Below are 26,128 nucleotides of genomic sequence, written 5' to 3'. Positions count from 1 at the left end.
CAATAATTCTAATGACAATGATGTTGAAATTGAAGTTTCTACTATTATAAATAATCAGTTAATATTACTTTTTAAATCGATGGTAATCGATAATCCACACAACATAATGCTTAGCTAAGACCGTATCAGTAATAAGCAATGGTACGAATTTATCGGGTTAACAGCTCCTTATCTCAAATCACATTTTCTAGCGTTATCACAAAATGACTCTCTTTATCTTCTAGAAACTGATGCGTGTCAAATTTATGAATAATTTGAAGTTTTATATGGAACAAAAATGTTACTGCAACAATTATTTGATATTTATGTATCTTATGTGAAGTGATGCGTGCATTTGTTTCGAGTAAATAAAATGTTATATTCACTACATTACTGCCACTGGTAAAAAGATGTGCTTTTTCCCCCACGTCGAAATAGGTTAGTATACATTTGCATTAATCATAATTAACTAAATAAAGTTTTTATTCAAAAATGTAATTTCTCTTGACGAAGATCTTAAATCAAAAGAATTTTCTAGATTATATATATTTATTAATTTGTCTATCTATCTATCTATCTATCTATCTATCTATCTATCTATCTATCTATCTGTCTGTCTGTCTGCCTGTCTGTCAAGTTATCTATCTGTCTATGTGCCTTTTGGAAAAGAAGAAATTCTACCTCGTCATCAGGTACTTTCTGCAAGAAAACAAATCATTGAAAAGTGTTTTTGCTTAATCATTATATAAGTATGCCTCCTGGGATCTGAGTAGAATCAACAAAATAATGATTAATGTCCTTTGGAGAAAAAAAAAATCTTCTTCTTGTTGGAAGATTATTTTATGGATTTTTACTTTAGTAGTTTCTCTTTTTGACGCTGTCTACATTCGCAGAACGAACTTGAATAATTTCTCTTTCTGACGCTCTCTACTTTCACAGAACGAACTTGAATAATTTCTCTTTTTGACGCTGTTGTTGTTGTTGTTGAGTTTAATTATAGTGGCGTGCGCACAATTGTGCATGTGCCACTTTTTCTGACTGCACCGCAGCCTGCTAGTTGTTCCTGGGGAAGGGGATTATTCCACCTCCCCAGGCTTTTATGGATTCAAGGAACCCTGATAGTTTGGCCTCAATCTGTGGGTCCATAAAGGTCCCTACAGTTGAATGGTTGGCTGTCATTAGTGGGAAGGACAGCTCGGGAACGGTCCTGCTTGCTTTACATCGCTGGTTTCTTGTTGCATTTGCATGGTGTTACTTGCGATTTTTTTTTTTTTTTTGAATTTTTTTTTCCTTCTTCAAAATGTTCTAAAAGGAGGGGGGATGTTCTATGCTGTTTATAGAGGTTCTTAGTAGAAATCATGTATGAAGAGAGATTTTCAAGGTCTTTTTGACGCTGTCTACGTTCACAGTATGAATGTGTGTTAAGTACAAAAATGATGTTTGAACTAGATAAGGAATGCTCATAAATACCTATACGTGTTTAATAAATTCACTTGACAATCTAAAGTCATCTGGACGCCAAATTTTTGTGACTAGGTATGTACTGAATAGTTGCAGTTGAGATAACTCCTGTAAAGAATATTGGAGAAGAAATGAAAGATGATACGAAAAAAGGTAAAACATTTATGCCATGAAAATGTTATACTTAAGTGTAGAAACTCGACGTGATGCAAATTTTCGACGTGATGCAAATTTTGTATAAATTCTTTTTTAAGATTTGTAATTAATAATTTTTTCAATATTATTTTCATTATTTTACGGAACTCGATATCTCTAATCTGTTCATGTTATGTTTAAAATGGAAAAAAACTAATGATCCATATAATCGCATGGTTGCTAAGAAACAAAAGATAACATTAAAAAATATAGCTTGACAAAACAAACTAACGGCAGCCACAGGAAATATATGGATCATTTAAATGTTAATATTTTATATCAAATAACATTTTATCATCTTAACAATAAAAAAACTTTACTATGTAAAGTATTGACAATTCAGATAAGCTAATGAACCATTTATGACTCAGTTTTATAATCAATAAACATCTCGTTCCTGTAAAATAAATTTCTGATCTCGTGCACCGAGTCGAAATATTATGTCCTTAATTTTGCTTTATACTAAAATGTATATGTAATTCAGTTTTCAATTGCATAATTAATCCTTCTCACCGGTGTCAGAAACGTATAAAACGAATATGAATCCCATACATAATTATTATGAAAATAGAGAAGTCATTTTAACTTAAACAGCAATGAAATTTTGATCCAAAAGGGAGGTGACTCATCACAAACTTGATACCTTTTCCTGAGGAGATGTTGTCACAGTTCAGGAAAAATAAGCATTAAAATTACTGTGAACATTTTGTAATTGTTCCTAAGACACTTTTTTTTTTTTTTTTTTCATTAATTAAAATATTTAGAGAAACACGTCTGTATTTGAGAATGAATAAAAGTTATTTATGTACATGATGAAATGAACAAAATTTATTTGAAATTTTCTTCGGGAACGGAAGACAAAGTCTCAAAATATGAGTATTTTCTCGGTAGGCAGAATACTTTGGTATCGGTATGCATTGTCTTTTAGTCAGCTTCTTTCAAAATTGCCATATCCTACCCCTGTACATCGTAACGGCCATGCACTTACTTGTGTCACCTGTTGAAAGTATTAGGGTCACATTTTGAAATAACGAATTCAGTTTTGATGAAATAATGAGAAAGTACATGTTCTCAGTGATGACAAGAATATCTAATAGTAAGACAGTATATCCTGAAATCTCTGTATGACATATATTTAAATTCTTACATTATAAGTAGACATGATTTCGGACACAGTCCATTGTTGTCGATGTGTCTATATAATTGTACGTAAGATATCTTTGATCTTTTATGTTTAAAATAATTTTATTTCATATGTATATTTTAATTTAGATGTATGGACTATGTAGTCTGAAAAAAAGAATTCTTATCTTATTTCAGATATGAGATATAATGCTGAGAAAGGAATAAATTCAAATCTTATTTAAATCTCTCAAATTTCGCTGCTAAATGTTAAGTGCTTAATTAATTTCAATTCTAAATGTAAGTGCTTAATTAATTTCAATCCTAAATGTAAGTGCTTAATTAATTTCAGTGCTCATGCTGTTAAAGGTATATATAAATCTGTGCAATCTTCCACGTCATCAATATCGCAATAAAATCTTTATCAATTTTTGGTATAAGAAACGATTACTTTTTGTAAACAAAATGTAAAATCATGATTGAATAACTTTAATGATCATGACGAACGTTATATTTTCGAATATGTTTTAAAACTAAAATCTTGTTCACATTTACTGACAAATTTTGATGAAAATTTCACTGTTATTTATGTTAAAATGTCCTGTGTATTTATTATGTTCATTTCCAGGCTTCAGCATAACTTTAACAAAATTGATAATACTAATTTCCAAAACTATTCTTACTTCTGGGTACGGTCAGAATCGTCAATAAAAGTCAGTACCTAAAATTGTGCGATAGATTAGAAAACGCAATGAAATAGATATCTTACAATGTTTAGACTCTTTGCAATTTCAGGTAACAAATATATCCAACGCAAGAGACTACTTTATAGTAATATAATATTAGTTCCTAAATCCAGATTCATACACTCGGCGGTTATTATTTAATGTCATGTAAAGAAGGAAAAATTCCAAGGAAAGTGAAAGATTGATTCTACTTCTTATAAATATGGTTGTTATTTACTTCAGCTTGGGATTCACTATAACTTGAAAATTGCATCTTTATCTGAAGCGAAAATTTCCATATTTAATCTATGCAAAATTGAGATGAATGAATTCCGAGCAGCTAAATTTAGAATGTACGCAATTTGTAGTAATTGTATGCAGATCCATTATTATTATAAGATATATATATATATATATATATATATATATATATATATATATATATATATATATATATATATATATATATATATATATATATATATATATATATATGCATGCATAGATACTTACTGATGCTGCTTACAAGACTCCCGGCAATGCATTTGACTTCAAATTCCTAAACATCGCAACAAAATAAATTCAAGAAACAAATTGTGAAGAAAATACGGTTCTTTTCAAATCCACCTTGAATTCGCGTACAGATTTGTGGAATTCTTTTCGAAAATATTACTTTCCTCTTTATTGCTCATTTCATTGAATGATCGTGCATTCCTCGTGATGCTTTAATCTCCTTTCCAAGAAAGACCCCATGTAAAGAAGATAGAGGTGTATATTAACGCTATACATTCTGTCTAAAGGTACTGAATGCTTTCTGCACTGCCGAGCACGTGCTCGAAAAACAACACCTGTGCAGGTTACGTGACTAACACTGTTCCACCAGCCAAATGTCGATCTGTGTTCTACATTAACACCGTTTGGTTAATGCAAAACACGTGCTGTAACGGTCTTTTTGCATCACTGTCTGAACCCATTTCTGTGCCCTTAAATGAAATGAAATCGTTTATACTGATTGCGTCATTAATTGATCCTAATAGGATTTTTCTGAGGTGTAGCAATGTCCGCGGCATTTCTTTGGAAGATAATATTTGTTTTTATGCGAAAAAGCGCATGGTATTATTGCAAAACGCCCGCAGTAACGTGAAAAGGAATGCTTATTATGCATATACACGTGCTGAATAAGCACCAGCCTAAAAGCAACAACTACCCACATGACCATTGGCACAGCTGTGATCAAATAAGTAAAAACGTTTTTTGGGGTTTGTCTAAACGATTCTGGTCGAAAGAGTGACTAGCATCGATGATTTGTAGAAGAAAACTTTGCTCAAACATTTACCGAATAAGATCTTGTGAAATCGTGTATCGTGAAAGCAACGACTACACATTAACTATGGAAACAATATATTTTCATTCAACCCAGAAAAACGACAAGTGCGATATTTTTCAACGATAAATAAGATGGAAGCTGATAAGACATATTAATTGTTTAGGTTTGAATATTTATTTTTTTAGAAATTAATCTGCTTGCATTTTGTACAAGTGAAAGCTGCTAATAAATTGTTGCATGCAATTCCGACAGTTACAGTAAGCTGGTAATAAATCTAGCATTGAGTTATCTACGTTTAAGAAAAAAATCCATAAATTTGACTATGCACATACAATTAGCAGAGAACTATGTTGGCATCAGCGGTGTTAAGGGTCCTGTATACGTCTATGTAATTATATTAAATCCAAACTCATAGGAGAGGGGGAAAAAAAGAAGACACAATAAAATATAAACAAAAATGCATACAAGCACACACAATACAGACCACAAGAAGTGGACATATTATTATTTACCCTTTTCGGCTTAAATCCTTTTATATTCCAAAATCTTAGTTTAGGAATAGATAGGGCATCCGTACCAATACATAATTTGACCAAGATAGCACCAGGCCTCACAATAGCACAAACAAAAACAGCAAAACATACACATAAATTACAATCACAGGACAAAATTACTCTGGCAAAGTCACTATGCGTTCTTAGCAACCGATGGGAAAAGGGACGGAAACCCACATGTTACATACATTGTTCCAAGGGGTGGGGAGTACAGACCGAGCTCCAAGCCAAGGGAAAATGGAAACCAGGCCCAAGGCCAGCCCAGGCCAAGGGAAGGGAGTACGTAATATTCCCAAAGCTTATGGGATAAAGAAACAAAACAATATGATGAGCAAAACAAAAAGCAACCCTGCAAAATTCATATACTATTTACAGTATTATTTATATTAAACAAATAAACATCAAACACTGTATGGGTGGACAGGGAAACACATACAAGACACACATATTTAGAAAAACAGGGTGTCACTTTTAAGTCCTAAATAGCAAGGCATGCCATGAAAGCTAAAGGACGAGGAGGAGGACGAACACAACAGCACCAGCAGCAACAACAAAAACAATAACAAGAAGAAGAAGGAGAAGAAGAAAAAGAATTATAAGAAGAAGAATTATTGACATGTAAGATAAACAGTTATTATCTATTGACTGTTTTGGATTTAATTTTCCTTTGTCTTAATAAAGATAGAGTAATTTAAAAAAATATGAAACTGATGTGGTCTGGTATGATAGGAGAGTTGAAAAATTATAAAATAAGCCGATCTTTGTATTTATATCAAACGTAGATTGTTTTTGAACAATGTTATTTTAAAACCGTGTGCGCCGATGTTTTAATCTTTAATAATGTCTTTTGTTTATTTATTTTTTATTTATTAATTAATGTATTTATTTATTTATTTATTTACTTATACATTTAGAAGTGTTTTGTCCTTCACATATCATTCTTATAAGTACACATAAATATGATTGAAATAAAAAGATATCTTTTGTTCATACTGTTTTTCTTTACTTCACATAAACGAGGAATGATCAACACGCTCATGTCGAGTAAATGTTTGTAGGTTATATGAATACTGACACTCTACAGCAAATAAAGGAGTTATGAGTTAACACGCTCATGTCGAGTAAATGTTTGAATGTTGTATGAATATTTAGAAAGTTAAATGAACAAATTCTAAAATACAGAAATTTCTTATGCAGGTTAACACTATAACAAATACCGTAGTTATACTTGCAATACGTATTACTAATTCGACCAATCAAATTCTAATACGACCAGTCAAATACTAATACGACCAATCAAATACTAATTGACCAATCAAATAATAACACGACCAGTCAACTCTAATACGACCAGTCAAAAAAATAATCTTATTTAATATGACCAGTCAAATGCTAAAACGACCAATCAAGCACAAATAGGACCAACCAAATGCTAATACAACCAATCAAATACTAATACGACCAGACAAATACTAATACGACCAGTCAAATGCTAACAGGACCAATCAAACAGTAACACGACCAATCAAAACCACACGCTGATAATAGACTAAGCAAAAATCTAATGTATTTGCATGCCACAGGAAATGAAGATGGCAAAGACGAATATTATGATAGGATCCCGTAAAATAAACACAGTCACAACTCACTTTTATTTACAATATATATTCAGTAGTGACTTTAATTCAATTAGATTTAAAGCATGATCTTTATTGGTCACAATGTCATTCAATATGGCGTCATTCCAAGAGAATATGGGAATGGATCTCCTTGCTAATTGGTACTGTTATCTTCCAGCAGTCTTCTAGCAGGTCGAATAATTAGATACAGAGATGAAGTTCTGTGACAGATGAAAGGGGAATTAGGATGGCATAGACTATCAGTCCAGCTTTGTCATCAAACTATTTACCACCATCATTTCCTGTTTCTGTTATCCTTATATTGTCATCAGCTGATAAGGATTTCGCCGAGGTATTTAACCTGCGTACTCGCATAAGTAGATAAGGAATTCTTCACTGAACTTTGCTGGCGTTAAAAGCCATGTATTATCGGCTTCTTTTGATCATGTCGGCGGCCATCGAAACCTTCTGAACATGATTCAAGTTGTAGACAGCGTCATTACTTAGTCAAAATAGATATACGATTTTTAAATAAATCGTGTTAATAGAAACGCGCTTTCGTCTGCCTTTTGTAAGTTTAAAATAATATTTAGTATTTAGAGTGTCCTATTTGGAATCAAGCAGTTCCTGTATTAGTTAGCAAAGCAGTGCAGATAGTGCCAAATGTCATCATCGTGACCTTTTATTCCAATCTCAAGCTCTGGAGAAAATATGGAACTTTGAATACCATTATATGTTCAAAATGTTTGACGCTATGGTAAAACCAAAATTAAGCTATATAGCCGAAGTGTAACCGAAGTATTGGGCTGTTACTAATCTGACACAATAGAAATCGTGCGTGAAAACTTATGTAAAACAGCTTTCGATGTTCCATCTACTATAAGCAATTTGGAAGCTCTCAGTGAAGCAGTAGACGTCCTATACGTCTAATATATCATATTAAATGTGTTTAATATCGATGTAAATCATTGCACATGGATAAAAATAGATAAACCAAAATTGTTATATGATGTTTAAATCTCTTAATGAAACTTGCCGTGTAATTACCGAACATGGATTTTGGAAAAGTTTGGACTTCACATGATGTTGGAGATATAATTCTTTCTAAAACTGTTTTAATAAAAAGGTTGTCAACTTACACGATCACTTGCTCAAGATCTCCGAAACATATGCTTACTGTTGAAAAAGCTCAAAGTTCAGGAGTTGCAGGGGCTCAGAGATATTGTTCATACTGTATAGAACACAGAAAAGCCATTCTTGAAGAAGAATTTAACTTCCTTTGCGTATGACATCTATATGCAAATGCAGTCTGAATCATGAAACAGCCGTTCTTAAAGATAAATTTAACTTCCTCTGTGTATGTCATATATGCAAATGTAGTCTGAATCATGGAACAGCCGTTTTTCAAGATAAGTTTCATTTCCGTTTTGTATGACATCTATATGCAAAAACAATCTAGATCATGGAACAGCCGTTCTTGACGATAAGTTTCACTTCCTTTTTGTATGTCATCTTTATGTAAATGCAGTCTAGATCATGGAACAGCTGTTCATAAATATAAGTTCAACTTCCTCCGTGTATGACATCTATATGCAGATACAATCTAGATCATGGAACATCCGTTCTTGAAGATACGTTTCACTTCCTTTGTGCATGACATCTATATGCACATTTAAGATAAAAACATTTTTATAACTATGTAAATAACAATGTTGCAATCAAGGACTTTTAAAATATTTGTTTCACAAACATATGACAAATATAAACATATTTCTTGTATGGTATAGCTGTACACGTTCACTACTTCACTATGCATCTCGAAGATGCAATTATGTTGAATAATAAGTTTCATATGTAATGTTAGTGGCACTGCACATGTATACACATTGTGAATTACATTGTATTCTGTCCCTGAGGCCTGAAATACATGTCGTGAATTACACTGTATTCTGTCCCTGAGGCCTGAAATACATGTCGAGAATTACATTGTATTCTGTCCCTAAGGCCTGAAATACATGTCGTCAATTATACTGTATTCTGTCTCTGAGACCTGAAATACATATTGCAAATTATATTGTATTATGTGCCTGAGGCCCTAAGTTAACATTGTGAACTACATTGTATTATTGCCTGAGCCTGTGGAACACATTGTGAACTATATAGTAATAAGTGCCGGAGGCCTGGAGTAGGATCAAGTGTCCGCATTAAACATCCAGATCATGACTTTGCTTGATCAACAGTTTCAGAGAACCTTGAAGAAGAACTGATGTTGGCAGAGGCATACGGTTTGATTGCAAAATTTGCTTATTGTTAGTCAATGTTAGGTGAAAATACAAACTGTCTTTGAGCGGCACAGGCAAATCGGCCAGATATTACAATTCTTTGCACTGTGACTATCAACATGACATGAAAAACGTTGATAATATATGTCCTGTGTGATACACATAAACAACCAGACGGGCACATCACGCCTGCGATGTCTTTGAGACTACGAATATTGGAAAAACCCATGCATCGACAAGACATCAAACACACCGCTGATTGAAACTGAACCGGATGACATAACTGCCGATTAGCTATATACATGTTTATGACAATAGTTGACGTTTTAAGCTAAAATCTGATCAACGATTCTAAGGATAGGATTATATAAGCAGCGGTAAAAGGTTAATATAAAGTCCAATTAAATTTGTACTCTGATAGAGCAAATACGTCATAGGGAAGTTTATTTGATATTTGACAATCTAAAGGATGTGATGAAATATTTGTGGACATCACTTTTTTCAGGTATATATTTGAAAATGTGAAAAATTGCCCCAAAACGTTTACTCAGAGTATGTTTTGACATCTGTTATGCCAGTGTAATAATTTAGACAGATTTGTTTGGGCATTATCCATTGTTCAGCTCATGACATATATGCGACTGCAGATATTTTTAATAAATGTGAAAATTTAATTAAATGGAAAGAGCACAACATCGCAACATTATAACGTATATAGCTGGCCATATGTTATAGACATATATGTTACTTTCAGCCGACAAGATACATTTAAAAAAAAAATTTGATTTCTAGGGCTGAATAAACATAATTTCACTACATTTGGGAAGAAGGTCAGTCCATTAGTTACAAGTTCGGATGCAGGAAGATTATATTTCTTATGTGTGGCATTAACATTTACAAATCTTGGAAACACTCATCATAAAATTACGTTGCATATGATGGAAATCGTTACGTTAATTTTGTATTACAAGTGATCTTTCCGAAACCGGAGTGAGTCATACATGTTTGCTTTGTCATCTTAGGCAAAAGATAAAAGGCTGAACTCAATAAACACTGCATCTTACGTTTGACCGCTCCGGTGGCCTAGTGGTTAGAGCGTCCACCTTGGATGCTGGAGGTCGCGGGTTCGAACCCCGGCCGAGTCATATCAAAGACATATAAAAATGGTATTAACAGCTGCCTCGCTTGGCGCTCAGGATTAAGAAGTTAGTGCTAGGATTGGTCATCTTGGTGTCAGGATAATGTGTATGGATGGGACATGGTGCTACATGTCTGTGGCATGATACCCCAGTGCTAGACATCACTATAAACTGACACACTGTAGACATCTTAGCGATATGACTGAACCATTGTTAAAGCTACGTTAAAAGCCAAATCACACACACACACAGACACACACACACACACACACACACACACTGTTTAGGCATTAATAATGCCTTCTGTTAAATACATGTACCATTTTCCCCTGATTTCTGGAAAAGTGGGGATAAAAATATGGTTGATTATTTTAGAGCCTCAGCAGCCTGTGAAGACAGCTTTTTGGCTTCGTTAGTGTAGTGATGCATACTTTTCGGTCTTCAGAAGAAAACTAATAAACTGTGTGTCTTTAATGGTAAATGGTGATTTTGTTTAAACAATATTTCTTCAAGAAAATACAGTTACATATAATTCACAACAATGCTGCATCTGTGGATTCAGTTGAAAGCTAAAAGCTTTTATTAATTAATTAATTAATTAATTAATTAATTAATTAATAATTAATTAATTAATAAAACAATCAAGAAAATAGTATTCACTATTGCAAAAAGATATTTTAACAATCAATAAATTTGCTACATACTTAAAGTGGGAAAGAGGCAGGGACGTAGCTACCACCCCTGAAATGATGTAGGTACGGGAGTGGTGGGACACTCCAGTATCAAAATTAAAGACAATAATAGTTACAATCCTGTTGTGGGTACTGGAGTGAAGGGACACTCCATTATCAAAATGACAGTATAAAAGTTACAATCCTGCTGTTGGTACGGGAGTTGAAGGACACGCCAGCAACAAAATGACAGACAATATAATAGTTACAATCCTGCTGTGGATACATTCCAATATCAAAATGACAGACACTGTGACAGTTACAATCCTTTTTCAGGCACACTCTAGTAAAAAAAAGATCAGACAATATAATACTTGCAATCTCTGGCATGACGCACTCCAGTATCAAAATGACAGACAATATAATATTTACAATCACTTGCATTATATACTCCATCAATGTATTGCGAATGTCCGTTAAAGGGCAGTTAACTCTCCTATTCTTATCTAACCAGTGTAAATTATGGTCACATATCCCTTTGACCTGTATTATGAAACCTGGCAAGATTGCCTAGTTATTTTCAGAGAAAGTTGATTCTATGCAAAGGCTGCAGAAGATGAACTAAGGATAATGCTGATACACGTGACAGTGGCGGATCATAAATGCAGCGAAACGCAACACAACGGAGATGACCATCTTCGCAAAGGATACAGTAAAGCTATGCAGTGGATCAGTGGGGAGGTAATGGCAGAATAACAGGACGGAATGATTCATATTCACGTCCTTGGTTTCCGGGAATGGTTAATAAAGAGGCAACATAACTAATTCGTTCATGAATTTCCATCCAGCGGTTTAAGAGAATATCAGTTTAATAACAGAACGACAGACGCAGGGTACCACGCGTGGCGCTACAAAGAGTCCGCAAATGGAAAGAATTAAAATAGTCGCATTTGTTGACATTTCCACATGAAAAGGTAATGGGGATCGTGGAAAATACTACTGCATGAGAAAATAACTCAGTACTATAGGAGTTACTTTCCAGTTTTTGCTCCTCATCTTTAAATTGGTGACAAGATCGGAATATATATTGTTTACTTTTCTATGGTATTCCACTTGACCTAATTCCGAACCGTTGTGATAGCCTTGGGTGACCGAGTGGTCTCAGGCACTCGCCTTTAAGATCGCTCAAATCTCACAATTATCAGCGTGGGTTCAATTTTCGACTTGGACAAGCTGGGTATGTAATAAAGGTCGCCAGAAGCTGCCCATAGGTTGGTGGTTCTCCCCAGTTTCATCCTCCACCAAATATACTAGCCGCCACAAGTAGCCTAATATGTTCTGTAAATGGTTTTGAACCCCAGAAAACCAAACCATCCAGACATAATCTTTGCTGTATTCAATATCAATAGTTGATGCCCTACCTTCTTGTATTTGCTGGATGAATGTCGAGGACAATTGGAGAACATGAAAGAGAAAAGTATTGTTAGAGTGACACGAAAAAGTGTTTATAAGAACAAAGGCTCTGTATATGACGTAGAAAATTAATGACGTAGAAATCCATCCTGGAAAGAAAAATTGGGCAAGTCACAAATTATCGTGTTGAATCCATACTTCCTATCATTCATGCGTACATGAGTGCAGGTATGGATACTTATGTGCGTCAGTGTATATGTACAAATTGTTACGTATATTTAATTTTATTATTTGTTTGTTAGTTTCTAAAATTTTTAAATTCTATTACATGCTATAGTAATGTAACTTTGTTTATTGGATTTGATATTGTCTTGAATAGAGTTCAATTCTGACTGATTTTTTTCTCTATTTTTGACGTAAACAACTAATAATAGAGATATTGTATCTAACGCTAACCTAGTTCCTGACCTTGATTCAGAAACAGTGGAGGTTCTGGAAAACAACTTTCATTTATTTTTTATTATTCAAAAAATAATCTTTCCCAGAGTAAGAACCATTAATTTCAATTAGGGCCATACTGGGAGTACGTGATGTTAGGCATGTAAAAAGCTTCTTTTTTGTTATAGAAAGATGACCATGTGACCCTCATCCGGGAATCTATTTTGCGTCTTAAGCTACCCTTATACCTTTGTATAGAAGTAGTCAGTGGGCTTTAAACTTTGGACACGTTAAGTTGTATTGTTGTGACCAGTTTGGGTAGAGATTTTATTTTCTTCAAATTATTGGATTTCAAGTGATTATTTTCCCTGGAAATTCTAGTGCTCTAAATTATTCTTGGACAAGGACATTTATCGTCATTTATACAGGATTCAAAAATTGGAACAATATTTTCTGTGATTCAACAAGAGACTGTTGACACTGCAGCTCTTCGCGGGGTACAACAGACGTCATCGTCTTCCATTTTGGATTTCATCGGGATTCGAACTCAGTTTCTTTCAGGACTTTTTATTACTAGGACTTCTATTTTTTTAATTCTTGGATCATTTATGGATTTGATTCGTAAAACCGTAAGTTCTTTTTTTTCTCATTTTTCACTTGATATTCTTGGGAAATACATTATTTGTTAAATTTTACAAAGCTTTTTGTCGTCACTTTTTTCCTGTTACTTTTTGTAAGAGCCTAGACTCCTAACAGAATGTGTACCGGAACATACGTATGTGGGTCTTTGTAACTATGTATAAGATATCCATATATAGGCCTAATGTACACGTGAATATATGCACACACGAGTGTGCTTGGAAATGTGGGCATGTATAATACGTAATTATATATCTTTGTAATTTATCGAATCTTTGTAAATCCGATAGGTTTGGTTTTCATTATGTATTAAACGTGCCACCTTCAATGTTTGTAGCAAATATATATGTATATACTTGCTGACGGCTAATAGGCTAAATGCAGATAAAGTTCTATCTTATAATACAGTGATATCGCCTGTACCATAAATAAATATAAATAAAGATAAAGTATAACGTGCAAATGTTCTTAGAAAGATGTTAATACAACTGTAAATGTGTTTTGAACACACACACACACACGCGCGCACACACACACACACACACACAGAGTAAATATACATGGGATAATTTTTAGCCGGTGTAAATATAATGATATCCGATAAGTCTTTGTTTTAGGACTATCGGCCGGCAGAAGGAAATATGACATGACACCTCTAATAAAATCTTAGAAAACCCACAAGCCATGGGTGTAAACCTGACAAACACCGTGAATACAAAATAAACATAGACTGGGAAGCATGTAATAATTAATGGTTTCCTTGCAGAGAAAAAATTTCAAGAGGTACAGCAAATATGCGTTGGGAATCTGTATTTTACATTCTTCTGTGTTTTCATCGGATGGCGTTACATTTTGCAGGCGACTCTTGGATTACTAGTTCATGTCGTGGAATGCAACGTACAGAAATGAATATAGATCCCAGGATAAACAAATTATTTTTTATATTCTAAGTGGCATTTCGTAATGAAAGGTATTTAAGTACTTATATATTTTAAGGAACAACTTTGGAGGAGTAACTGAGGATTCGTGAAAAAACTGGTATCAACATGATGCTAATATTTGTGAAGAACAAAGCCTACAATGGTTAACTCCAATTTTCAGATGCTTTCGCGGAAAAGGTATTAGCGCTAAATATATGCCTAAGTTTGAAATTAAATATTCTGTCAGTGGAATATTGGCAGTATCGGTTTGTAATTCGCTAAATCTCTGAGAACATGACCAATACAAATCTCCGTTGAGTTAATCATTGAGGGATGTGCTAGTTAATTTGTATTGCTTTTATTCATGGTTCTAGCTTTAGTTTGAACTATAAATTTAATTTTTTAGGTCGGCTTTTGTTTGAAAAGGATGATGCTTTCTTCTATTTCCATAAAGAGTTTTGTGTATTTTGAAATTCCTCCCCAATTGAACCAATATTATATGAAGTTATAGTGAAATCAAACAGTGGCATTAATAAAATTGCTGGTTAAATTCATCGTTTTGTGCCATATCCGCGTCTTCCGGTACTTTTATTTCTTGATATTAATTCAACCTTAAGGTTTAGAATACACTGTAAACCTTCAGCAGGACAAACTGGCTGGTGGAAGTTACTTAACCTTTGTGGCCTAGTGGTTAGAGCGTCCGCCTCGGATGCGGGAGGTCGTGGGTTCGATTTACAAAATCCAAATCACATCACACATCACATCATTTAGCCTTTAACATTTAAACATAATCAGTGGGCTTAAACTGTGTAACAAAAAGAAGCAAAACCAACAAGTTGCGTAAAAATCAACAAATACTTTAATTCTCTAAGTTGCAAAGCGAAAATTTAAGAGGAACTTACAGTATTATGAATAAAATCCCAAATAATTCAAGATGTTTTATCACAAGTCCAAAGTATTGAATGTTCTGAATGAATTCAAGTAGCCTTGAATGTCTTGATATATAATAATGATACTATCTAAAATGTCTTGGAATGAGTCCTCAATAATACCAAAATAGATTTTATCTTTACAAAAAGTAAATGAGCACCGTATAATGCCAATGAATAATTTCAACAAATAACAAATCTCTAATTTGAACTGAACACAACTATAAACTCTGATTAAAGATTCTCAAAGACTGCTATTAAAACAGGAATGAAGATTTTGTTCACTAAAGCCCTATTTATTTACACACACACACACACATACACACACACATACACACCTTTGTTGCAACAGAATTTTCTGAAAAACTAATCCGAAATATTGGCAACAAGTTCTCTTCCAGAACATTCTAAGGTCGTAATGAAAGTCAGGTCTTGAGCTTAAGTTCAAGTGGACATCTTAAAAAACGTGACAATAATGAGGTAGGCAAAAACTCATCCCTCAGGTCAAGCACATAATAAAAATTCAATATATATAACAGTCAGAAAATATACATGCATCAACTTGGTGGAGAACCAAGCATGCAACAAACTCCATATTTTATTGCTGCAACAATTTGGTTCAAGAGTGTCAGTCTTGTGTTATTTATTGCCGTTGAGTCTTTTGCATACTTTTTATAATTCTTTACTTATTCCTTAGAATTATTACGTCATTCGAGGTTCTGCCCCTGTCAGAATGAGAGTGCAAATAAAGAGATTGCATTAAGAGCTGGCAGTCAAAATCGGAAATCTTGCCTAATTAAATGATGACTAGTCCGAGATTCTTTTTAGCAAAGAAAATAATTTATTTATAAAAAGTATATTCGGACAAAATAAGTTTATCTAGTGCTATCACAGCGTGCGATAGTGTCAATTAAACGACTGCATAAAAAGGAAAACAATTTTAAAAGGAGAGGTGGGGCAATAAAATCATAATACGCGGGACTGTAACTAAAACTGATCATAACAGTTATTCATAAACTGGCCTGAAGGTTAAATAAAAGGAAACATTTGAGTACAAGTTTGAACTCCAATTAAAGTTCTTAAAGAGAATAAAATGTTTAAGGTAAAAGGATGTGAAGATTTTACTGTTTGTTTTCTACACTTTTGTTTGGTTATTTTCTCTCTCTCTATTTTTGATGAAATTACAAAAATTGTCTAAAGTGTTAAAAACCAGACTTTCTTTTTTCTTCAGTTTAGTTTTTAAGTTTGATTTGAAGTTAATGAGGTTGATAAGTTCTGACCGTGATCGAAGAAGAAGAAGAAAAGGAGGAACATGCAATTATGAATGAAGAATAAAAGGAAGACCGTATGGAATACAAGTACGTATGCAAAGCAGTCTTTCTAAAAATTACCAAACATTTAACTTACGTTTACAAAACATTACTTATGACGTACATAGTTATAGTCATAAATAAAGTCAGGAACTGTTATGCAAAATTTGATGGAATTTGGGCGGCAGTCAGACAGCAATGTAAGGAACAACTTTGTAAAGTAAGTTTTATCCTCCAATTATCGCTATTTCCGCTTCAGTACAAATGACATCATATCTGATTTAACCCGAATTAACTTACAAACTTCAGCCCTATTGTAAAATAATTCAGCACCAATTCCGTAACTGAGGAATTCTTTGAGAAAGGATAAGGAGGCTTAGGGAATGGAAGCGTTTTAACGTTATGTATCTAAGGATGGAAATACAGAAAATTCAAAGGTGAGAGAGCAAATAATGCCAATAGGTAAAACAAACATTTTTGTTGTAATTATTTATTGACGTTGTGCTGATGCTACAGAAGATACGATAATCTTCATTCCACGCTTTGTTTCCTTTGGAATTTGAGGCAAATCCTATGAGATATATCTCTGCTTGTAGTATGTACGAGACCCAGTTTCTCTTGGTTTGCTCATATAGTGAAATAATTAGCCCACATTTCGCTTGGATAACTACTTGTTTTACTTGCATCATTTGAGGACAGAAAACTTGTTATAAAATGTAACGTTGGCCGTAAGAAAAGTTTTAATTTGTCTTAAGATTAATTTTAATGATCAAAAGAATTTGAAATATAACGTTTGTATAAGGGACAGATTGGAGAGGGAATAAAGTTCTGATATATATCTGTGAGAAGTATGTCTGGCATAAATTACAACACGAAACTTGCAATATATTATGTCATAAAATATGTTAAATTTTACGTGTTTAAATTAAACGGGTGAAAGTATAAAGTAATGTGTACTTGCTTGTTACGGGGTCCACGGTTGGCCTAGTGTTCGTAAGAGCTCGCATTAGCCGATCACCGCTATCTCACCTCTGTCCGAGTGGGTTCGAATGTCGGGCTCGGTCGATGTGGGTATGTAAGAAAGCGTGCAAATAGCTTCTCGCAGATCGTTGTTTTTTCCTTGTCTTTTCCTGAGTTTGTCGTCCACCAGCTATACTGGTCGGCATGAATGTACTGAAAAATGGCGTTTAACCCATACATATTATCAACAACAACACCAACTGAAATAAAACTCGAATATAAAGTAGGTACACTTAGCAAAGGCTACTTCCATCAAGGAAACTTTCTCTAGCAAAACTCAAGGTTCGCAAGAGATTTTTTCATGACGGTTTATGTTCATCAAGACTGATGGTAATAGAATGTTGACATCAATGTTCCATCCTATACACCTGGCATGCAACACAAATCAATATATTAATGTAATCGAACTCGCTAAACACCAAGGCCTGTAATTTTCATAAATGTTCTCAAGCATTTGTAAGGTTGCTACTGCTTAAAAATGTAACAAAAAATAATAATCACTGTATTTATCTATGATGCACTGATAGGACAGGTCTTAAAATGAAACCATCCTAATTCGAATTTTATGTTTTGTGGTTTGGTTTGTTGTTTAGCGGCACATCAACAAATATTTGTAATTGAGTTTTAGTTAATTGGAGTAAATGACGCAACACAGTAGTCCATCCAGGCTGATCCAGTGGTAGGAAATGAATCCGTACCCTTTCGGTCACGAGCTCAGCAAGCTTCACGGTTTACAAATATAAATTTCACATTGCAGTTTCACGGAAGCGTATTTCACTATTCGTGTCAAAATATATCTTTACATTTTCGTCGGTAGTTATATTTTCGCTAATATTACTAGCCTTAAATTAATTGGCTTATTATCGATATTGTTCAAGTAGTTGAGAAAAATAACAAAATTATTCTTGCGCAAAGGTGTAATAACGTTCGATAACTACCACCTTACTGCATTGAACCCTTATAAAATGGCGCAAAGGTCTTTAACCTGCAACGGTATATGTATATCTCAATGACACATAAGGTCTTTAACCCACAAAGGTCTATCTATCTATCTATCTATATATCTCTACACACACACACACACACACACACACACACACACACAGATATATATATATATATATATATATATATATATATATATATATATATATATATATATATATATATATATATATATATATATATATATATATATATATTTACTTCACTCTGTATAGAATGGGGATCTCTTCCGCAAAGAATTACAAAGTTTGAACGACGACAAGAGGCTAATGATAAGTGTGCAATAATATCCAATATTCATGTTATATTTCGTCACACACTGTCATTCTAAATAAAATCTATCTCATTATCATGTTCTCCATGCAGGAAATAAATTAAAGGTGAGATTATTCTTTACCTGGTCCTTTTAAATATTTTTCCAAGCACCCAAGTTCTTTTGATGAAGAGTTTTACTACCAGCAGATTCCTTATATTTGAGTTGTTGTTTATAATTTAAACTTTGCCATAACAAAATTAAAAGCTAGTACCGCTTTTAGTCATACAGTCAGGATGTGAAACTCGTTTAAAACAGATTAGTCATCCAATAAGGATGCGAGCCTCATTTTAACCAGACTGGTGATAAAAAGACAGTAGTTCACGTAACAAACGAAAAATATCTTGGTGCAAACTTCGTAAAGTGTGGGAAAGCAATAATTCGATACAAATTATGAGCATTTGGAAGCTTTTGGAATGCAAATAACGATGACAATTGGACATATCACTAATTTTTGGAATTCGATACAAATATATACTTCATATTATTGTTTAGAATAGAATCAATGGTCCTCATAACCTTATGTTTGAGAATAATTTAAAACTGTCTCAAAATATAGTAATATTCTGGCTCTATGATGAAAAGAACGTAGCTTATAATACACACATATAAACACACACACTTACACACACACACACACACACACACACATATATATATATATATATATATATATATATATATATATATATATATATATATATATATATATATATATGTGTGTGTGTGTGTGTGTGTGTGTTCTAGATGATGTGTCAGTTCACCGTTCGAAAGCGTGACATTTCCTCTTACTTTTGTTCTTTACTGGTTAGGTCCATATGCACAGCTATGCATAGTAACGCTAAAACTCAAAGTGTCGAAAATATGGGTCAAACTGTAATTCGAAAAAATTCATTACGAAATAACTATTTATTGAAATGCATCGAAAACTAATGTGTACCAGTTATGAAATAGGTATCCAACAGCTAACCTTTTATTTACGTACGTACGTAAACATGAAGGCATTCCTCCAAGCATTATCAGAATTATGGTCTCCCCTTTATTGCTCATTTTGATGAGTGTTTGGTTTCCGCTTAACGGTTTGCTTTTCGTTTTAACAAAGACATATATCAAGAAGACGAAACCATATAATGTTGGTATACATTCTGTTCAAAAGTGCTGAATATGTCTGCAATGCAGGGCGCGTGTTCAAAGGAACACAACACCTGTGCAGGTTACGCGGCTAAGACTTTCAAGAGTCGAAGTCGATCCTTGTGCTGTATTAACATCGGTTTCCTAATAAAAAACATGTGCTGGGATGGCCTTTTAGTATCACTGTTTCCATCTCTATGACTGCACGTGACGTCAAAATCCTTGACAGGGAATAAACCATACATTGACCACAACAGCAATTTCGACGTTAAACAAATGACCAAGAAGTATCATTAACGGGTATGGCCGACAAGGACGGTATCGTATTACACCAAATTTCCCGCAGCGTTATGAAAAGAGCGCTTTGTAGTGAAGATGAAAAGAAAATCTAAAATTGCCATGAGAAACAATATTTATGTTTGAAACAGGATGCAGAATTGAAAAAGAGAAAAACATTGACAAAAATAAAAATAATTAAGTTAAATTTTGTCTCATAAATATTATGTCTGATAATGTAATTGGCATCGAGGATTGCTTGCAGAAAAATGGAGCAAATTCGCTTTGAGTATTTAAACACTAGCAACAGTAGCAAGAACAACACACATTTTGTTAGCATTTAAGAAAACTCAAAGTTTTGAAGGATAGAAACAAACTAAGACATTGTACTTGTATAGTCATGATTTGGTTAACGTTGAAACATATTTTCGAATTTTATTACAACTGCGAAAGTAGTTGATGAATTTCTGCTGATACCGAGATTTCAGACTAAATTCAATATTTAATCATTGAAAATCGTTACATTATACCAAACGAAATCATTAAAATCTGTATAGTTTACACGGCAGATACAAAGAACCAAAGGTTTTTGTTATCATAAAATAATAATCATCTCGTATGCATTTATTTCAGTGATAAATGTGTGTTCTTAACGGATGATCTTTTCATTTTTAATATAAAAGGACGCATGCATGTAAGCATATCGCCCAACGTTATTAACCCTGGTATGTTTGCTTGAAATTATATATAAGCTTTATGCATCCTTGACGATCATGACGGGATATTTTTTGTAAAGGAATTCCAAAATTTTAAAGGCAACAAAGAGCTCTTTTGGTGTAAATTCTCCCTCTGTAGCCAAAACCCAGTCAAAAGTCGGCGTTGCGAGTGAAAGTGTCAGTTTACCTTCATTAACACGTAAACAACTACGTGGATAATGTCAGTGTGTAGTTCAAATTGCTTTTTTTTTCGAAAGCAGTTAGAAGATAAGAAAACAAAAACCATCGCGAAGCTCTCGTTTGAGGGTGAACTTGTTTCTCTTGCATCACATATAAATTTTCTTATGCTGCCATTTTCATTTGTAGAGCTTTTTGTATTGTATCAATTTGAAGGCAGAATTTGATGGAATCTTTTTTGGTTAATGAATTGACAGTTACGTCACATAAAGATGTTTATTAAATAAACTATTTTGAGAGTCAAATGGCAGTTGTAGACAATCGCGTTTGCAGTCAGAAATACGAGTATTTCCGTAAGAAAGATACTGAGATATTGTCTGTAGATTTTGGGTAAATAGTCGAGCACTTCGCTATGTGATGTTGGCATACGACACTGAGAAGGTTTTAAAAAGCTGTAAATCAATAATTTAATGTATTACATAATTGAGAATGAAGACTTACATAAGTAAAAAGTATGCAGTTTATCCTCTTGACGTACTGGCAACTTTCCAGCCATACCCTTTAAAAGTGTTTGCAGAAACGAACAACTAAAGCTGCTTGACTAAACCAATTCTTCTGTCATATCTTTTGAGGCCGACCTTGAAATAACTGATATTATTGCCATACATACATCAGCCATATTATCATCCTCACTTAATTATTTACATATACCGATTTTATTTACGGAGACTTAAGCAGGACCCGTATGAAGATATTGGTTGCCAATGATGTTCGTAGTTTGCTTGATCAGACGATCAAAAAGTTATTTTCCGTAGTGTTAAGAAAATAGATATGGATACTCTATTGCTATGTTAGTCAAGTTATTTTGGTGTGTTTTTTATTTTTCTTAGATGCTGTTTAGTTAACTTTCCTATATCTGATAAGGAGAGTGGATTAACCGTTGGAGCAGTGATGCATAGTGGCTCTTTCTGATCGCTTTGGACAAATTTTATCTTCTTTTTATTGTTTACGGCGTACGTACTTTTGTTAACAAGTTCCTTTTCTTAAAAAAGAACATTTACAGAGTATCACCAACGACTCCTTTAGGTTGATAGGTTGCTTTATAGGGTCATTTCTTTCCTAAGTCTACATATCAAAGCAAGGGACTGTCTCTATAACTGAAAAGGTTTAATCCAATATAGGAAGCATGGAGAAATCTTAATTATAATGTAAATACTTGGGGGAAACAACAACCACCATTAATTCATAGTGCAGTATACCTTTTTGTACCTGAATATGCAATCCTCTGGATATTTAAATGCATAGTGTTCTTGTCGACAACACATGTCAGACAAATTGACTTAGAACTTGTCATGTTGTTATAATTAAGAAATTCCCCAGTACATACATACATACATACATACACGCACGCACGCACCCACCCACCCACCCCCACACACATACGCACATACATACATACACACATACATACATACATACATACATACATACATACATACAAGGACGGACGAACATACAAACATATAGACTCAGAAAGAAGGTAAATGCTTAAGGCTTTATTTAGAAACTGCAAAATTACAAACGAGAGCTTAGAATGTAAATCAGATACAAAATCGCTTCTGGCATTGATATATATGTGTTTGTTCAGAGGTTGGTTGGCGGATATATATATATATATATATATATATATATATATATATATATATATATATATATATATATATATATATATATATATATATATATATATATATATATATATATATAGATATATATATATATATAGATATATATATATAGATATATATATATATAGATATATATATAGATATATATATATAGATATATATATATATAGATATATATATATATATATATATATATATATATATATATATATATATATATATATATATATATATATATATATATATATATATATATATATATATATATATAATTGTTTGATGAGTTTCTCATTAGAAACAAGAAGCTTGTATGTTTCTGTTTTCTGTAGCACGCATGACAGAGAGAAACCTAAATCCCAGCAAGAAATCATCTAACCCAACTAATTAAATCATCTAACCCAACTAATTAACTATAATGATCTGGGTTAAACGATATCATAAGATATTTGACGTAATGGCTTCCTTTGTTTTATTTATTTGTTTGTGGTCAATGAGTCTGACAGTGATAAATATTAAATTTGTCTTGGACATAAAAACAGATGCTGCCGAAACAAACCATGTTATTCGTGTATTCATGCTTAGAAAAGAAAAAATGTAGTGTTCAGTGTAATTAATAGCACACAGATGTGCAAGAAATTAAAACTGTATTTTGGAAAAGGAAGTGTACCTTTTCGACCTTTAGTGTTTTTACCGTTTTAAAGTTTACGAAGCACCATGAAATGTTGCCTTATATATAGCTATAGTGGTTTGGTTTTGTGGGTTGAACGCCATTTTCAGCATATGATAGACTATTCATAGCGGCAAGGATAATTTGGTGGAGGAAGAAAACGGAGAAGATCCAATGGCCACAAATCACCGACTACGGTCTCACTGGAAATTTTTTTCTGGTGAATTTTCATCCGACAATGACCTATTGCGGAAAAATGAGAATAATTGTACACTGAAGATACAAATAAAAACAAACTAATGATTTTTGTAGAAAGCATGCATGTGAGATTTTGACTGTGGGAATCAGGTTAATTCCTGAAACAAATGGTGGCTTTTATACTGAACCAACACTGCCACCAACCTCTCAATTTTACATTCATTTTTGACAGCAAAGAGATATTTTGAATATTTTCCTGTGACAAGGGAGCTAAAAGAATCAGTATGCGCCTTATACATGAATAAAGTTCACTAGTACTGTCACAAATTAGCATACTTTTCATTACCAGTCAACCATCTCGATTTTTAGATATTTACCTCTGTAGCATACATACGTAAATACGTAAGCCAAGTCGGTTGTCCATTTGCAGCCCAAGTTACGCATTTGATCTCCAGTGCTAGTCTAAGTGTGACAGGCGGTCACCAAACAAGCCTACCCATTTTCAAGCCTAACTCAAAGTAAATCTAAACCACATTACATATTTAGCTTCTGTGTGAATTTAGAAATGCTAGGCTTATGATAATTAGCCTTATGCCTTCTACCTTAAAAATTAAGGTGTCAAAATACGAAACTATCCAGTGAGACCTACCGATGCAGGGAAAGGTACTGGCGAGCTTTCTTAGATACCCAGGTTGGCCGATTCTAGACTCGAACTCACGCTGACAGAGGTGCAATGCGCGTCATCTGTAACTTGGCCAACCGGGCCCCCCTGAGACCCGTTAACTAAGTTTGGAAAAGGTGAAATTCAAAATTCCACTCCTATCATTCAGTTCTCTGCAAGATGTGTAACAACTTTTACTTTGAATCTTAACACATAACCCCTTGAATAATAATAATAATAATAATAAAGGCAAAATCCGAAGCATGAAACAGCTATTGCAGAAAATTACAACATATATACTTCGTTTTGCTAAATGATTATTTGGCGCTTTGAAGTCATAAAGCACCATGTTCTAGATATGATTTGTAAACATTTTAATCAAAAGATGAACATAATTCGTCATCCTGATCCTGTCAGTTTACCATTAACTTCCTGGGGAATCCAGTTATTAAATATTGTACCCGGGGATGGATAGGCATTTTTCAAAACTAAAATACTCTATATAGTCTCCTCGTTATGTTTTACAGTGCTTTATTCGTTGAGGCTTTGACATTTGTAAAACATAATCATTTATATGTTGCTAGACATAAAAAGGACATATATGGCATTATTTAATTCAAACTTTTCAAAAGTAATTGGTAAATTAGAATTCCATAGGTTGTGATGACGTGGACGTGTAGTTGGTTAATTCAACAGGCAGCATGATGAAGAACAATTAAGGTATTTGAGCTGACAACAGTCAGGCATCGTATGGCATTAATGATGGGCAAATAACACTATCCAAAAATATGTTTAGTTTATTGTCTTTCGCTTTTGGAGAATCAGCATTGTACCTGCATTCGGATCACATCGGCTATTTCTGCCTGACACAAATATGCTTGGATATGTATCGGCGCTGTAAATTACAGGAAAATAATCATACACTTCGTTTGCACAGAAATCTCTCTACCAAGAGAACCCGCGATCTGTTGAAAATATATCTGCTGTTTCTGCTATTGGATCGATTGTTATATCAGTTTTTCTGTCAATTCGTGATTTCTTGGTCAATTATTGTTTTGTAAATAGCCGAAGTGGTCCGAATGACAATCTGTCGGCATGCATTAGATCGCATTATTGACCTCTAAGTTGCGATTGCAGTAGTTGTCATTATTACCCGTTGACCAGTCTGAATATGTCTACCCATGGTCTGTTCCGGACAATTTGTATCAAACCAGGTCTCGTCATTCTGTCAGCACAATAAGGGATACAATAAAGTTCTGTAGATTCCAAACATCGATGAATATTGACATCGAATGAGATTTAAAGTTCATATTTTGGAATTATCGGACCATGTCTTTAAATCACAGAACACCAACCCCGGCTCTAAAACGGGAACAACTTTCATTTCTTTATGTTATTCACGAAAGATTCTAATTGATAGAAATTAATTAATTTGCAAACTTTTACATAGCTGCAATCGGGTCGCTGACTAAGAATGCAGTTACCCTCAACCAAGCTCATGATTAGAAAAATATGTTTGATATATGGATTTGATAATAATAATAATAATAATA

At 33.5% G+C, this 26,128-nt stretch overlaps 1 protein-coding gene across 7 annotated transcripts in view; it reads right to left on the bottom strand.

The window, feature by feature from the left end:
- Positions 1-4,333, bottom strand: part of LOC149779570 (uncharacterized) — a 124,842-nt gene extending 120,509 nt beyond the window's left edge. For all 7 annotated transcript variants that reach the window (XM_089940304.1, XM_089940305.1, XM_089940306.1 and 4 more), the window contains exon 1: positions 3,996-4,333. The gene's annotated coding sequence lies outside the window, so the exon portion shown is untranslated. The remainder of the gene's footprint in view (positions 1-3,995) is intronic.
- Positions 4,334-26,128: the final 21,795 nt, after the last annotated feature.

The sequence above is a fragment of the Sinohyriopsis cumingii genome, chromosome 17 (assembly GCF_028554795.1).
Source record: "Sinohyriopsis cumingii isolate HCF-2022 chromosome 17, ASM2855479v2, whole genome shotgun sequence".
Taxonomy (NCBI): Eukaryota; Metazoa; Mollusca; class Bivalvia; order Unionida; family Unionidae; genus Sinohyriopsis; species Sinohyriopsis cumingii.
The sequence above is the reverse complement of the archived record's forward strand: the minus strand, read 5'-3'. Positions and strand labels throughout refer to the sequence as shown.